An 8,528-nucleotide genomic window follows, 5' to 3' on the forward strand; every position below is an offset into this window, starting at 1 on the left:
CATCATCTTTAGCCAGACCAACATGTGGAGAAACATCTGGACGGGAGGCCGGCCTGCAGTCACCGATAGAAGAAACACGCTCTTAATTTGGAAAACCACTTAGAGAGACATTATGGGCTGTCTCCATGCATTTAGCTGAGAACATTTGGAGCATTTTCCTTCCACCTTTTTCTGCTGCTTGATGTTCCGTCCTCCTCCTCCTCTTATCCAGCAGATTCCTATCATGTGGAGGCTCTTATTCTTTCTTCCCGGACCAGAGATTCAGGTGATAATGGCAGCTTTAAACACAGCAACTTATCACACAGATAACACCTGTGCACTTTGAAGGCACGAAAAGAGACCAAGGCGGCGAAGGATCGCACCTCCACGCACAAACAACAAGAAAATTATCCAAACAGTCCAGGTGTTTTTCCTCCTTTTGCTCTCCCGTCCTTTAAAATGTCACCTTTAAACAACACCTGGATGTTTACCTGTCCTGAAGCAAACAGAACGCCGGCTTTGATGTCTGCAGCCAAACAGCAGGAGAAAAATGAAGCAAAGAACAAAGGAGGGCAAAATGAAAGAAGAGCGCCGCTGTTCCACGCATTTATCCACTCGGCTAAAAGCAATAAGAGCAGCTTCAGCCCCCGCAACACACAAACTTTCTGCTTCCTGGACTAATGATGGCAGTCAGCCCAGAGCATCGGTATCGATAGCGAGGGGGAGGCATCGGATTTGTTCCGTCCGGCTCTGATCAATGACCGGACAAACAAGAGAAAACAGCTCGTCTACTGTAGCCGGGTTTATTCATTATCAGCAGCCACACAGAACAACCCAACGTGGGGATTAGAAATGCTGCTGGAGGTGGTTCTGGATTTATTCTCACCAACATTTAAAGCACAGCCACCTCACACCTGAAGCACAGTGTTGGATAAGCTGCCACGTTCTGATACCCCAATAAACAGTCTGCTACAAAAGACTAAAACCAGGACCAGAATCAGACCTAAACCAGTGCAAAACCAGTTCAAAACCAGCTAGAACGCAGACTAAAACCAGGACCAAAATCAGACCTAAACCAGTCCAAAACCAGTTCAAAACCAGCTAGAATGCAGACTAAAACCAGTACCAAAAGCAAATCTAGACCAGTCCAAAACTAGTCCAAAACCAGTTCAAAACCAGTCAGAATACAGTCTGAAACCAGTCCTAAAAAGTCCCAAACCAGTACAAAATTAGGACCAAAATCAGACCTAAACCAGTCCAAAACCAGTTCAAAACCAGCGAGAAAGCAGTCTAAAACCAGTCCTGAAAAAGTCAAAAACCAGTGAATAATCGGGACCAAAACCAAATCTAAACTACTCCTAAAAGCACCCAAGAAATTCCAGAACCAGTCCAACATCCATGCTGAAACCAGTCTTAAAGCACATCTAGAAAGCCCCAGAGCATGATACTGCCACCACCATGCTTGATGGTAGGTTGGGTGTTCTTGGGGTTAAAAAGAAAAGTCTACGACCTGCCCAACACAGTCCAAAACCAGACCTAAAAAGTCAAAAGCCAGCACAAAGTTCAGGACCAAACTGAACATTTGACATTATTGAAACTCCGGTTTCCGACGCTCCTGAACGCAACTTCGTTGTCCGACTGCTAATGAATGCACCAATGACGTTAGTTTGATCTTTTGATTGTATTTCGTTTGGATTTGAAGAAGCTTTGAAGACGTTTCCTGATGCAGGAGGAGAAGAGCAGCTTTGTACCTTTGCGGTAAGAAGACTATGGCCGTTTCTCAGTACGTAACTGTCCGGACTTACGTTCTGACGTACTCGTGAAACGTCATCATGGAGACTGTATCGGACCAGACGAGTGGCATAGATATGGTCTGAACGTCTGTTAGCATCTCTGGCTGCTGTTGACCTGTTTTTTTTTGGAGTGAAACACGGTAAGAAGATAAGTACTTCTAACCTGTAGCGTTGTTTTGTTGTACGTTAAGTCAGCGACTTGTGAAGAGTTGTGTTTTGTCGTGTTTGAGCAGTTGGTCCGGACACGTTAGCTGGCTAAGCGGCTAAGTTAGCTAGCTAAGGGGCTAAGTTAGCTCGCTAAGCGGCTAAGTTAGCTCGCTAAGCGGCTAAGTTAGCTAGCTAAGCGGCTAAGTTAGCTAGCTAAGCGGCTAAGTTAGCTAGCGGGCTAATTAACACAGGTGGCTAACTTACCGCTGAACACCTGTGTTAGTTGCTGCTGCAGCTGTCCTCATTATTGGAAGGAATTTCTCAACCTGTATTTCTCTGCTGTTTATTTTAGCTTTTAAAAAAGTTATTTTACTTTAAGGTTCACTGAAACCTGTTCAGCTGCACTGAAGTTTAACATTCAGCTGCTTTGAATTAAACCGAGCTTAACATAACATTGTGCAACATTACCTCTGAATCTCCATAATTTCATTAAATTCCTTCTCTCTTCCACTGCTCAAGTTCAATCCAGTATATAAAATGACATTAATAGTGAATAAACTAACAACCAGCCATTGTATTTATTTATTATTGCATGTATTTGTAGTAAAACATGAGATGAAATATCCTACTTTTGGATCTAGAACTGCACAAGCCGTTCATTTTCAGTCACCTGATGAGTTAAACTCCACTTTTTATGTGAGGTTGAAGCAGAAAGTCTGAGTTAACAAAGAAAGTTGTTTATAATCTGTGATACCTGTTATCTCTGACTGAGGCTTTAGTTTTTGTTGAGCTGATTTACATGTAGAAACTTTGTTCAGGAAGATTTCTTAGTAGCTCAGAGGACAGGCTGCTTTTTACACAACCTTGTAAGAGAATGTCTGTCAATGCTTTCAGCAGAATTTAGAAACACAACACTTCCTAAACAGATATTTTGAGGCTGTGAGGTTGAACGTTTGAGAGTCTATCAGTGTGTTTGTTTGTGGTCTTTCTGTTTCTAGGTGGAAGCTGAATTAGTGAGGATGACTCCTGCTCCTGTCATTCTAATAATAACTACATCAGATAATTCTTTGTAGCAGTTGGAATTTTGCAGACTGAGAGATGGTTGAGAAGGTTTCAGTTCTTGTTTTAACAAAATATGTTATAATAGAAGATCTTTATTGTCATTGTACATGAAATTATCTGCAAACCAGCAAAGTGCATCAGTCTGAGGAATCTAAAAATAAATAAGAAAAATGCTTCTAAAGCCAATAATAAACAGAATATTTTGAGGGAATATTCTAAAAAGGAAAGAAAAGCTCCATTCTCACTCCTCTCAGGATAAACTGTCATTAAAATTGACTTTAAATTTAGCTTCAACACGAGATAAAAACATTTACTTTCATTACTGATGTTGTCAAGTTTTAATAAAGTTCATGCTACTTTTATAAAATGATGAAAGTGAATAAATTGTATTTGTGTGATCTGTGTTTGATTTCTGTCTTTTCTCCTGTCATCCAGATGTTCAGAGGGAGATGATGCCACATCTAGTCCAGCTGATGGAAGGTCTTGAAGTTCTCTGACTGGCCTGGACTGAAGATGGTCGTCTCACTGGATTTAAGGTTCAGATGCTCAGTAACAAACTCCACCAATGAGCCAACAGGGAAGCTTTAGGTTCATTAAATGTTGCTATGAAGGTTTCACTGTTTTTCTTTGTGGATGCAATGTGCTCCAACTGAAACTTGAATTACAACTTAGAAGTAAATCCTTCCATCTGAAAGGATTTAGTTGCATTAATAACCTCATAACATTCTAATTTTTATTCCAGTCTTGGTTGGAAATAGAATCTCTGTATTGATTCAGGTAAAAACTGAACTTCACAGCATGTTGGAGCAAAACAACCAGATGAAAACTGTGATGGTGTTGGATTGTCAGACTGTAATGTTGCAGCTCAAAGCAGCTTTTCTATCTCAGTTCATTCTGACATTCAGCTATGAATCAACACAGCAGATGGTGATCCATGCTGTGGAAGTCTCACATCTCCTGATTTAATGGAGCTGCTTTGCACTTTTTACACTGTTTATTCACCAACTCTTTATTTAATAAAAGTCCCATCTAGTTTTTATGAGGAATGTGATGTTTTAATTTCTCTGTGAATAACTGCAGTCTAATGGAACAGCTGGAATTGTAACATCTGTCCTGATATTGATCATGAAGTATTGATCAGAATACTTATGGTCAGCAGTCATCCCTGAAGTTTTACATTAAAATCTTTACTTGTGTTGTGAACTTTGGTAAGAAGCAGAAACTTTAGCGTTGCCATGGATACATGAGTGTTAAATTCTGTCCATGTTTCCATTTTGGGAAATTCAGTCCAGCAGATGAGTTTGTTTTTACTGCCAGCTACATTCAGTCTGAGATATTAAGAATAAATAAATGTGCATAATGTGGAAATGAACAGATTCTATTTTTATTTATTCCTACAGATGCTGCAGGTAAAGTTATAGAATGTGGAGGAATTTAGTCTCACAATAAATATTATCTGAAAGTCGGATTATTGTTGTTTATCAGCACAATACAAAAAGATTCATGTTAGAAATATTCCAGTTAAGACTCTAGAATATCAGGATTTATTTAAATTTACCTCAATAATATGAATGTTCAGGTTGTGCAGTGATATTTATTATGTGAGTTTAGCTGATAAAAGTTTATTATTTAAATTGACATCATTATTATAATATTTAAGGTCAGACTCTACAGTATTGAGATTAAGAAATCAAATATTCTATAAAATGTAAATACACTGAACTCATTTGGCGATATTTAAGTGAGACTCTACAATATTATTTATGACACAAATCTATCTAAATCAAAATTTTAATCATTTTTACTCCAAACATTTACTGGACTGATTTAAACATTAAAATCACTTCTTTCTAATCCTCTGCTGTACGTTCAAACCTGAGGCCTTAAATAGAAACACACAAGTATCTGATTGAAGGAACTTCTGCAGAGTCCTGGTTCCAGAACATGATCATAGAATTATAGACAAACTTTAACAAAAGCTGCCTGAGAGTTTACAGGTTTTTATGTTAGATTTCTTCAGTAATTTAATGAGAGTTATCAGCAAAAATCAAGTGTTCATTTGATGAACTTCATTTCCTAAAACATCCAGAATTGGAGCTCATATCTTTGGAAGCTGTAAAGTTTCTGCTCCTTCAAAGTTCACAACACAATGAATGAATTCCTAAAACACTCTCAATGCTGGAGAGCTTTTGATGCTGAAGCAGTGATCAGTTTTTCTGTTTCTTCTCTGGAGATGCACAATGAGGGACGTCTGCAGTGACTGAGAAAGAGTCTCACCACATCCTGACATGAGGAAAAAGACTTTATTGAAGACTACAATGAGAAAAACTATCAGACAGCAGACGGCTGCATTCAAGGTGAGATCTGAACATTTGATCTGGAACAGGAATTCAATAACGGCAGCATGAGCTTCATTTCAGTCTGTAGCTGCTGAATTCATGGATGAATCATCTGGCACTAGAGAGGAAGACCATCAAACATCCACGTCAGCTGATGGAGGTCCAAGAGTCTCACCCAACAAACAACCTACAGAGTGAAGACCTTCAGTCTGATTGGACGGCCTCCTATTCAGCCACATGTGTGAACAAATGCCTCTAAGCTGATTTGTTTTCTAAAATAAATCTAGTTTGAGTCCTAATCTCTGCCTGTGTGTTTGCTTCTTTACACTGCTGTTAACAGTTTAGGCTGTTAGATTGTTCCAGATAAGACAAGTACAAGATTCTTCAGAGCCGTTCTACCACGAGCCTGACAGGAAGAACTCCAACAGCTACTGAATGTTCCTGTGGTTCCCTCAAGGCTACAGGAGGAGCCCTATGAGGACGAGCTGGTCCACCTGATGGAGGCCAGTCGCTGCGGTTCAAAGCCAACACCGACTACGTGGACTTCTACTGGACCACACGGAGGCCTTCAAACCGGACCAACAAGTTCAGCGACTCCCCGACTCGTGGGTCTGAGGACGCCGCCGAGCCTCGGTCCAGCCGGCCTCCTGTCTGTGGGTGTTTGAGTGCTGAGAGGTTTGTGGATGCATGTGAACGTTCTGTGTTGAAACAGCAGCTTTGGACTCAGTAACGCCGGGAAAAACCAAGAGCTCCTTTATTTGTGACTTCCACTAAAAAAACTGATGAAAATAAGTTTACCAGGATTCTGACTGATAACAGGTTATTAAATAATGAAAATAATCCTTTAAATATTCCTTTAAACAATCCTTTTAGGTCTACATTTTCTTTACACTGACTTCTTGGTAAATGTACAAGTATTTTGGGTGGAATATACCATTAAGCCTGATGTTCAAGGGTTCTTCTGGGAATATACCATTAAACCAACCTTTTAGGTAAATGTTCCAGGATGTTGGGTAGAATATACCATCAGATCAACCTTTTAGGTCTATATTGGAAGATTTTAGAGTAGAATATTACTCCAAACCATCCTTTAGGTCTACATTTAAGGTGGAATACTCCTTTACACCAAGATTTTTTTGGTCTACATTGGAGGATTTTAGGTGGAATATTCCTTTGATTGAACTTTTTAAGTTTATGTTCCAGGATGTTGGGTGGAATATACCATCAGACCAACCTCCAAGGTCTACAGTAGTGAATTTTAGGTGGAATATACCATTAAACTCACCTTTTAGGTCTACATTGGAGGATTTTAGGTAGAATTTTCTTCCAAACCATCTTTTAGTCTACATTTAAGGATGTTTAGGATTGTATATTCTTCCAAACCAACTTCTCAGGTCTACATTTCAGGTGGATTCCTCCATACTAACTTTTTTGGTCTACATTGAAGGATTTTTTCTAAACCACCCTTTGGGGTCTATATTTGAGGTTTTAGGTGGAATATTCCTTTTAACCAGCCCCTCAGGTGTCTTTGAGGATTTTGGATGGAATACTCTGTTAAAGCAACATTTTAGGTGCATGTCCAAGGATTTTTGGTGGAATGTTCCATTAAGGTGGATGTGTGAGGACCTTGTAGGTGGAATACTTCCTGAAACCAACCTTTTAGGTCAACATTCAAAGATTTAAGGTGGAATATTCCTTTAAACCAACCTAAATTTCATGTTTTGATCATTATCAAGTGAGAAACCTCAATCCAGACTCCTTATAATGACGTTTGAGATTTATGCTGCTGTTATTTGTTTAGTCCAGACTAAATGACAGAAATCTACAACTGCAATTTTATTTCAGGACTTGGTTATTAAATGTCAAAACAATCCATGTGACTCTAAAAACTCAACAGCTTTACAAACTCTCAGATTAAACTCTCCACAAGGATCCAAAATAAGTTGGACTTCTACATGAGAGCTTTAATTATTCTTCATCTACTTCCTGAAAAGTTTGGTCAATAAAAAGGACAAAAACTAATATTTTCAGCTGAACTAAAGACAGACTTTGTGATTTTTCTGCTCACATGTTGTGTTGTTGTAAACTTCCTCTTTCAAATAAATATCCTCCTAACCCCCTGGAAACCAGCGTTTGTCCTGTTTTTGTGTTGCTCATCAGCGACCCGAGACAGCCGGGTCCTAATGTTTTTTGAGCAACACACCATACTATGACGTTTTTACAATGATGGTTCTACTATGGAACCAGTTTGACATGTTCAGGTGTTCTTTGTGTGAAAACTCAGAGATTTCAGGGATCAGAAGGTGGTTTTCAACTTTCTTTGTTAACTTTCTGCTTCAACTTTAAACTAAATTTCCTTCACTAAGCCAGCCCTCTGGACTTCCAGTAAGCTGTGTTCCTATTGGCTGTCCAGGTGGCTGCTTGGTGTTATCAGGAACACCTGAGCAGCTCAGTGTCTTCCTGCTTTATTTAGCTGCAGACAAACATTTCCTCTGATTCTCTTCACCACTGAACCGGGTTTGGTTCCATTGCTTTAGTTTGTTCTTTAGGCGTTGGCTTGCAGCTTCCAGCAGTAAAATCGTCTTTAATGTGTTTCTTGGTGTGTTTTAGGGCTTTGTACTGGATAGTTGTCTTGGTAAATGTGGTTCTTTAGCCACAGTTAGCACATGGTGCTAATGTGTGCAGTGATTAGTGGATTTGGTGCAGCTGAGTTGTGTCTTTATCTTGGCTGTAGTGAGTCTTCAGAGGTTTCTGGTCAGACACATTCTGTATTCTTGTTTGTGAACCAGCGTTGGTTGTCCAGAAGGTAAGAGTTCCTGTCCTGATTCTCTGTTCTCAGAGCTTCTCTGGTAGGCTGCAGGAGACTTTAGCATTTGGGTTGTGCTAGTTTGGTTTTTGTACGGTTTCATTTGGATGACAATCTTGAGGCTCCTCCATGTGGTTTAGTGAGGTTTTCTGGAACAGTTCTACAAAGCAACCTGCAGCAGAAGAGACTTTGAGAGTTTTTAGGAAGTTTTGGAGACCAGACTTTAGAGCAGCAGAAACATTTGTCAGCAGTTTGAGCAGGAGAAGGTGAGCTTCAGAGTAGAAATGAGACAGAAACCTTCTTGATCCGTGTGGTGAGGTCCTGTACCAAGAGTTTGAGCAGGTTGTGAAGAGTCTGTAGTTCTTTGGTCTGAAAGCACAAGAAGAGTCGACTCATTAAAGG

The 8,528-nt window shown here is 39.7% G+C and overlaps 1 long non-coding RNA gene across 4 annotated transcripts; it reads left to right on the forward strand.

The window, feature by feature from the left end:
- The first annotated feature begins 1,624 nt into the window (after positions 1-1,624).
- On the forward strand, positions 1,625-7,446 carry LOC129350958 (uncharacterized). Of its 4 annotated transcripts, none has more exons than XR_008604558.1 (3): positions 1,667-1,912; positions 3,417-3,517; positions 5,215-5,619. It is a non-coding gene; the product is annotated as an uncharacterized LOC129350958 (long non-coding RNA). The 4 variants fall into 4 exon arrangements; XR_008604556.1 differs by adding an exon at positions 5,661-7,446 and having other exon boundaries at positions 1,730-1,912; positions 3,417-5,559; XR_008604557.1 differs by adding an exon at positions 5,666-7,446 and having other exon boundaries at positions 1,730-1,912; positions 3,417-5,559.
- Positions 7,447-8,528: the final 1,082 nt, after the last annotated feature.

Source organism: Amphiprion ocellaris, chromosome 17 (genome assembly GCF_022539595.1).
Source record: "Amphiprion ocellaris isolate individual 3 ecotype Okinawa chromosome 17, ASM2253959v1, whole genome shotgun sequence".
Classification (NCBI taxonomy): Eukaryota; Metazoa; Chordata; class Actinopteri; family Pomacentridae; genus Amphiprion; species Amphiprion ocellaris.